The sequence below is a fragment of the Triticum aestivum genome, chromosome 6B, assembly GCF_018294505.1.
Source record: "Triticum aestivum cultivar Chinese Spring chromosome 6B, IWGSC CS RefSeq v2.1, whole genome shotgun sequence".
Classification (NCBI taxonomy): domain Eukaryota; kingdom Viridiplantae; phylum Streptophyta; class Magnoliopsida; order Poales; family Poaceae; genus Triticum; species Triticum aestivum.
In genome coordinates, this window is record NC_057810.1 from 45,453,048 (window position 1) to 45,462,258 (window position 9,211).

The 9,211-nt window shown below is 37.7% G+C and overlaps 1 pseudogene; it reads left to right on the forward strand.

Moving 5' to 3' along the window:
- Positions 1-3,339: 3,339 nt before the first annotated feature.
- LOC123138762 (uncharacterized) lies at positions 3,340-8,038 on the forward strand (annotated as a pseudogene).
- Positions 8,039-9,211: the final 1,173 nt, after the last annotated feature.

Genomic DNA, 9,211 nt, shown 5'->3' on the forward strand with positions numbered 1-9,211 from the left:
GTCTGTGAGATGATCCGGAGATACACCTCTGAGCGGGTTCCGAGTGATACCAATGCTCAGAGGAATAACCTCCGGATGATGCTTAGTCCAGAAGCTCGCTTCCGACCACTTCAAGAGGAACTAGCTGGATGGTTCAGGAGGAAAGTCCTCCATCCTAAAGGAGAACACCATTACGAGGACGTAGAACTTTATATGCATTAAATTATGTATGGAAACTTGTTCAAAATTGTATATGGTCATCCGATGATATTGAATATATATTGTATATTCCTCTTGAATTCTTTTTGGTTCTAATTTCAAATTTGTTTGAAATTGTACATTCATATGCATGTATGTAGTACCGTAGAATATGTGAAACTCCTTCAAAATTAAAATAAAGCACAAAAGAAATAAAACAATACAAATTAAACAGAAAACAGGTTTAGGGGGGGGGGGCTAAAACCCTAAACCTGCGGCGGCCTTTAGTCGCGGTTGGCCAGAAGAACCGCGACTAAAGGTCCTCCGCCCCGACGGCCGCCTGGCGCCCACGTGGACGGGCCTTTAGTCGCGGTTCTTAAGCAACCGCGACTAAAGGGTGGGGCCTTTAGTCGCGCCCGTGCGGTCGCGGTTTCGCAACCGCGACTAATGGCAGTTGCGAACCGCGACCAAAGGCCCTTTTTCCACCAGTGTTGCAGCAGCGCACCGACAGTCTAAACAAAATGATCGATCGATATCCTTGAACGTCGTCAGCAACGTCAGGTAAACATCACATGCCCACTGTTATGTCTATACATCAGCAACGTCGTGTAAGATGAATTGCAGTGTGTAGGCGCCTACACAACCCAGATCAAAGTAAATAACACATATCTTTCTTTTGTCTGTGAATATATATGTATGTTTTTTATTCCCAAAGTCCTTTCGCAATTTCTCCTTTATTAGAGTTGCTTTCTGGTTGTCTTTACACGAGGTCTCTATTTAGTATAGCATGAAGGCTCAGATCATAACATGTAAGTCGATGTAGAAGAGTGAAATAGTCCGTCCATGTTGTGTGGTGTTTCGTGCTGCCGACCAGTCTCTCTCATAATGAAACAACAATGCTATAGTGATTATGCAGTAATAACCATGAAGACGACGAACCTGAATCCCGCGTATTTGCAGTGCCCAGAGTTCTGGAGACAATGCATGATGGTTGTCTTCACATTTTGGAGAACATGATGTATTCACTTTAGTTTATCTTTCAGAGTGAACCACGGGAATTCATCCAAGAAAGATTTGTTATATACCCTGCCTCGAGCTGGGTTCATGCTTCTGTAGCTACCACTGCGAATTAGATGAGCGAGCCTCCGAAATAGCATGCTGCTCCAAACAATGCAACGTCAACTACAAGCTCATGCGACACTGCCGATGGTGTGATGCCACACCCAGCGGTTACTGCCGCACACCCACGACGCTCCTGCCACCCTAGCAAGGTACCTGTTTGTTTTCTGTCTAACGCTCCTGTTCTAGCTGGTGCCAATCGGTCCGGATTCTGTATCAACATAGTACGTGCATACATGGATGTCATCTTTCTAGGAATCCATATGTGTTACTATGTTTATAATTCTGGATTTGATCATCCGTGCATCACAACAGTGAGGATGTATATTATGCACATCTATTCTTTACGCGGCCTAGGAGGGTATTGGTTAACTTCCTTTCCTCTTTGGTTTGTACTTGTATATTTTGTAATTTTTGTAAATTAATGAAAATACCCTAGAATGATTTTCTACAGTTCCAGGTCAAAAAAAAACATTGAGGATATTACTACAAAAGTGAGTACCTCGGAATAATGAACATAGTAACTTTAAAGAGCAAAATCAAAGAATTGATATGTACACCATGAACTGCGAGCCTCCGAAATAGCATGCTGCTCTAGACAATGCAATGCCAACTACAAGCTCATGCGACACTGCCGACGGTGCGACGATTCACCCAGCGGTTACTGCCACACAGCAACGAGACTCCTCCCACCCTAGCAAGGTACCTATTAGTTTTCTATCTAACCCTCCTGTTCTAGCTGGTACCGATCGGTCCGGGTTCTGTGTCAACATAGTACATGCATAGATGGATGTCATCTTTCTAGGAATGCTCACGTGGCACTATGTTTATAATTCTGGATTTGATCATCTCCGTGCATCACAACAGTGAGGATATATATTATACACATCTCTTCTTTATACGGCCTAGGGACTGTATTGGTTAACTTTCTTTCCTCTTTGTTTTGTATTCGCATATTTTGTAATTTTTGTAAATTAATGAAAATACCCTAAATGATTTTGCATAGTTCCTAGGTCCAAAAAAATATTTAGGATATTACTACAAAATTGAGTATCTCAGAATAATAATCAGAGTAACTGTAAAGAGCAAAAACATAGAATTGATATGTAAACCATGAACTGCATGGAGGATATAAAAGAATTGACTACTGTTTGTGAGTACAACAATATATTGCCTGTGTTCGAAAGAAAAAAGAGAAAATAAAAACAAACAAAATATGGCCCTCCTGCAAAAGGAGATAACTCCAGTAAGGTGCTCCAAACGTGGCTTCAATCTGTTATTTGGCAATTTGATCTTATAATGTACAAAAATATGTCACTGGTATTATGTGCCCACAGATGACATAACTATGAGATATACATTCATAGTATCATTTATTGGTATGATACACCAGAGCTAATATGGCTATGTAATCATTTTTAATCTCTCTCTCTCTCTCTCTCTCTCTCTCTCTCTCTCTCTCTCTCTCTCTTTCTCTCTCTCAAAGTTGGATATCCCCTCCCTCTCTCAAAGTTGTATAGAATCAATCAGTAAGATTAAACTTCATGAGAATTTGTATGCCATTTACTCGAATGGGGCCTAAGGGCCTCCTGGATTCGCAAGATTTTGAAATTACATGAGTTGGAAAAGTATAGGATAGAAGTGGCATATCTACTTTAATCCTACATGATTTGCGAGGAGTGTTTGATGCCACAGGAAAAACAATGGAATTGTAAAAAAAATGTTGGACTAGATGTTAGATTTCTTATGAAATGTATTACAAGAGATTCCATAGGAAAAGTTCCTATAGATTCCAATCCTATGAATCAAAGTACCCACAGATGAGGATATTTTGCAAGGAAAATATAGTTATTAGGTAGATGATGCCAACCAATATTGTGTGCCCTTACAATTTGGAACATTTGAGATACATTTCTTATGAAAGATATCCATGCATGCATGGATGAAGAAACAACCACTTATGAAACTAGATAGACAGTGAAAATTGACAGCACAGATGATGCACCAAATAGTTGAGTTAATAAGCTTTGTGTTGGAGGCGCGATGACTGTTAGCTTTAAAACAAGGCGGTACATATGTAGTTTTGACAAAAAGAGGCTTGCTTCCAAACATCCTTATTTATGTGGTTGCATTGCAGTGAAGGTCTCCCAAGTACTATAAGATAGTAGAGATCGTATCAATATACTATGGTTGGAAGGTGTTGAGGACCAAAAGGTGGCTTATTTGGCATTTTACCTGATATTGATTTAATTTTTTTAATGAAGGCAAAACTCTGAATGAAAATGTAAACGTGTGAAAGCCTTATGTAATGTTCTTCCCTCTCTCATATAAACTATGAAAGTAACAAATACTGAAATATGTATGTTATTCTGTATATAGTTTGTTTTTCTCTGCCATGTTATCCCTTATGATCACAAACATTGTGTCATGTATTGTAAGATAGTAGGGATATTTTCCACGTAATAAGTATCAAAATTGATGTGGATCATAAAGGGATATATTTGGGATGCTACTTCACATTCATTTGTTTTTTCAAAAAAAATCGGTGATTTAAAACGTGATGGAGTTAAAAGTCTTCTCCATGTTCATTTTCCTCTCTAATATAAATTATGAAAGTAAAAACATTTAATTATGTCTGCAGTTATGCATATATTTCAATTTTTCTTCCATGTTATCATTTAGGTGAAAACAAACAATATTATTGTGCATGATGGAAAACTGTTGTTAATATATACTTTTGCTTCTTTTATTACTTGATGCCTCTAATATTCAGTTATTACTCCCAACCCTATTAGGGACACTACGTGCTCGACAAAATATCGACATGAACTTTCTCATATGAAGTAAGATTCATGACAGAGTTTGCGAACAACTAAAAACAAATGTGCATTTTGATTCATTGTTGATGGTTTCCAGGTTGTCAAAAATCTATGAGATTGCAATTCAAGAATTTGTATTCTTCCTTGCGTTTCCAATTTTTGAGTTACCTTCAAAGAATGGTTAACTTAAGATGATGCCCGCACAAAGGACCCATGAAACAAATGTCGTTCAATATATAGGAGTTTGTACACATCTTTTTAGCAAAGTAGTATGGGAAATTTTGTTTCTACCAAGTACTATAAGATAGTAGAGATCGTGTCAATGTACAAAAGTGAGTAAAATTTTATAGCAAAATTTCCTTGCATGAAAATATGAGCCAACATTGGTCATGCTTAGCGGACGTGTCTTAAATTAACTAAAAATGTTCATGGAAACAAATACCTAACATGGCCGTTTTAATTACATATGCCTACACGAAAACAATTTGGAATATCAAAATTGTGTTTAAACAAAAATAGTACAATGCAACATGATAAAATAACATGACTAATGAAACGAATATAATTTGCACAAATTCACTGATCATTGTCTGACCTAAATAATGATAAGGTAAATGATAGATGGTCAACATGTATATCTATATATAACTAAAATCAAACATACCAAGACAAAATTATGTAAGGAGATGTGTATATTGTAAATGTCATCACATTTATTTCCAGTTTTTCTTTGGTCAAATCAAATAATTGGGTCTTATTATTAACGTCATAAAATTCTAGCCCGCGCATCGAGCGGGCCACTTTGCTAGTTGTCCAAAAAGACTTTGATAGCGAGGGGCCAATGAGGTCCAAACATGTCAAACTCGAATAAAACGGGTATTTCATCTATTGTATGAATTATAGAGGGTATTAACATGGTAATTATTTTGGGACTGCAACATTTCATTGTTCCAACATCTCCACTACATATGATTCTTTTCTTTTTGTATGTAACATGAGTTTGCATATATATATATTAAACATTTTTTGTACTGATCATCAAATAGTGTATATTTCTGTATGTATATGTGGACTATTGTTCAAGTCTATTTTCCTTTTCCTGCTCAAATATTGCTTGTATCATTTTTGAGAGGGAAATAGTGGAAAGATCCTACTATGCTTCTAGAAATTGTTTTGGTGGAAAATGTACAATGGAGGGAGGGTAGCCAGAGCTACCTTATAAAGTATGTAAGCACTCTTGCATTCCCTCTTTGAGTGTAGGTTTTGCCCTATATGTATCATTAGCAAAGTATTATTTGAATATGCTAAAACATTCATGAATGGCAGGTGTATTACCATCAAATATGATCATGCTATTGTGATTCCATTAGCTCTAGCATACAAGAAACCGTCCCAAAGAATCCTTTGTTTTTGTTCCTGGTTTTACTTTCTTCTAACATAGACATGACTTGCATGGCTAAATTCCACTCTTGGTTCAACATCCACCAAAAGTTTTGGCTAAATTCACATATAAAAGTAAGCGTGTTGCAGTCCTTCCTTAGAATATCTCTGTTATAGATCGTGTCAAGTAAAAGGCAGAAAAGAGCCTATGTTTATGTTCACAATATGGCTTCCATATCCATGACATAGGGGTGGCAAAAGGATCATGATTGGTTATAGTCTTGTAAAAATTTACTGTAAAAAAAGAACCTTGCCCATAGTGAATTTCTAGGAGTCGTCATAATCAAAATAGCTTAATTTATCAAGAATAATGGCAAGGTTATTGCATTGGGCATATGCCATGGATGAGAGGGACAAAACATATCATATATAGATTCATATGTTAAGGCCTTCCGAATGGTGTTCTCCTCATCAATAGTAAAATAATGTAATTGGGTGGATTTAGATTGCATGGGATGATCAGACCATGTGTCCTACCAAAACCAGACAATGTCACATCTCCCAAAATCACATTTAGCCAAAGACTAAAATTGGTTCCATGGAGACATACATTCTCTCGACCAAAAGGAGCAATGCCACCCAAAGTGTTGTGGGGCAGACATGTTAGAGTAATGAGCTTGCAAGATGAAGTTCATCAAAGGGATGTTCTTTTTGTTAGGAACTTCATCAGTAGAGCATAATTCTGCACTCTCAGATGAAGTACCTCTACACCACATGACTCAGACCTACACGCAAGACCTCACTTGGTCAGACCTTTACCCACCTAAAAATATCTTTGCCTACATACAAGATCACATTTTTATCACTTTCTTACTGATGGTCTGAAGCATAATTGATTGCTTTTTTCAAGTTAGAATTAATATAATTTGTCTTTGTACGACAACACATGCATGTCTTGGATTGACCAGATTTAATGATAATGTGATGTACATAATATATTTATTTATTTTCCACTAGAATCATAAAGTAGGATCAAATATTTTAGATTGAGAAACAAGTATTTAGTTGTTTTGAATGGTGGACGTTCAGATCATGTTAATTGTTTCTGATTATAGGAATTCCATGTGTACTCTTTGCAGTGGGGAAAAAATCAAGATATTGTCTGTCTGAAAACCATAGAGATCAAAGGAAGAGTGAAATGGGGGGATTTTAAAAAATCACCTTAAGGATCTTGGTCACTCTCAAAACTGTTCAATAATGGTAAGATCACTTTCTTACATTATAGAACATTCATCCTTGTTCTTATGATTTGACATCTCCCCTTTTAGGATTATTTACTTTTGTGCCAAAGTGAGTTTGAAATTGTATTTGATATACCTAGATAACTATGTCTTTTGTAGCGTCAGTTTGCTTTCATCACAAGTTTTAATAGTTACTGAAACATCATAGAAATAAGCATGAACTGATTTTTACTTGCAACCAATACCGTATTAGGTGATTTCCCTATTGTTGAATGTTGAATCTTTAAAAAATGGCTTAGAGGGAATGAAGCAGGTAAGATTGACACTTGATTTTTCATTTATAGTCTTTAGAAGGTATGGACATTCAGAATAGTATGTTTAAGCTATTTATGACACTGATGCAGGTTGTAAAGATGTTAAAAGTGAACAAAAGAATTGGTTTAGCAACAACAAAAGATGGTTCATATATTTATGTATGTCCTGGACACAAGGACATAATAACAATCCTTGCAAAATATGGTTTCTAGAAAGGCGCGTCAACAATAGATACAAACCAAGCCTCATTAATCGGTTTTGTTGTACGGGACCGAAAATCACCAGTAAACAAAAGCAAGGGAGAGGTAAGTATTGCGAAAATACACGAAATCTAGGGCACTCATGTGGAATCACAAAACGTGATATGCGGTAAGCTTGTATTATCTATTAGTCCACATGCACTCTAGTACTTGCTGATCATGGACATCATCTGTCTCTTCTTTCAGATCAACGATCATACCATGTTCATCCTCTTCATGCACCAGTAGATGATGGCCTATATTTTGGGTGTCCTTTGGTTCTAGCAGATCAAGGCTCATATTGTCTATATCCTCCTCCTGGACTACTAGGTCACGACTTCCATGCTCGGCGTCCTCCTCTTGGACTATCAGGTGAAGGATTACATCCTCGACATCCTCCTCATGCACCAGAATGTCAAGACATCTTTCATTAGATTCCTCCTTGTGCACCCAAATTTGCACTAGAATATTTCAGGCCCTTAACAGCCATGGAAACAACAACGGTATTTCTCCTGACCTGCAACATTGGATGTTTAGCGAATGTCTGGAGACTAACTATGTTATTGCAGGTTCACAACACATGAGGCCACCTAGCGGTTCTGCTCCTGGTCATTTGTGGCATAGAATGTCATGCGCAAGGTCCGGGAATAATCTTCCTGGTTTTGAATGATCAGAAGGCTTCTCTGGCTCTAGCTCCACATATTACTGTAGATTCGAAAATGGGTCTGGTAGCATGCCTCCCAACTAAATTCATTGATGAAATTGCAGCCTTGTCCGAAGAAACATTGTGAATGATTTGTCTTATATTGGTGTATTCAGAAGTATAAGGAAGACACCAGGACATGGATTCTTGTTTCTATTTCCGATTGGGCCAATTACTCCCAATATTCACAGAACATAATTCATGATGTGTACAATGATGCATACGACATTTCATTTAATCTCCTGATAGGATGTTTGCCAGCACTAGTATGTTCCAACCCACATTGCTACATGTATCTTCAGATTTGGTGATTAATGAGGTTATTATGTATTTTTCTGGATAGTCATTTGATGTTTTTCTTCTGAATAGCTAAAAGTGTATGTCTAGTAAACTATTCTGTAGGGTAGATATTGCGATGGAACAAGTCCTGTAGTCTCATCGTCGTACTAGTGGGCTTCTTCTTTGTACTAAAAATCTTATCAAACACCTCCCTCAATGTCGACTTCCAGAGAAATTCCCCTAGGATATGCTAGCCATTTACCCAATAAGCTGGGCTGGGGGGGAGGGGGGAGGGACATCTAAATATTGATCTGAGTTCAAAAGAAATTGAACCAGGTCATGAGGGAAATTGGGTCAAAAACCATGAGCTAGTTTACAAGGAAAGGCCGATCAAAAACCTAAACAAATTGACCCAATTATGTGGGAAACCGACACAAAAAACATACATGTAAGAGGGGAAAAGAATAATGATGAAACATGGGAGTCCCTGACAAGGCACATCCCAACAAGTAGACTGCAATACCAGGAAACACAAGTAGATTCGGGGTGTTGTCTAAGATCATAATACAAAGACTTAAAAGCTAGTGGTTTTTCATTTGGGTAACAGTCGAGTTTTTTTTCCCATTCATGTTGTGACACGACATATATGCTTGCATCCCTTTTTGTCTAAATTTGATTTGGGTCATAGCCAAGTTTTCCCCTTCTACTAACTTGAGAAAATAAGAGGCAAGGAAAAATTGAAAAATAATTCTCTGTTGTGGACCGCCGAACGACTGGCACGACACGACCATCCTCCGTGATCAGGCTTTCGAGGACATGCAACACCTACTCACTGACTGCCCCTTCTAGTGGCAGATTTGGCACAAAATCCTGTCCAAACGCGGGCGTTCACGGCTGATGGGCGTACTCTTTCTCAGAAGCTCCTGCAGAACTTAGCGA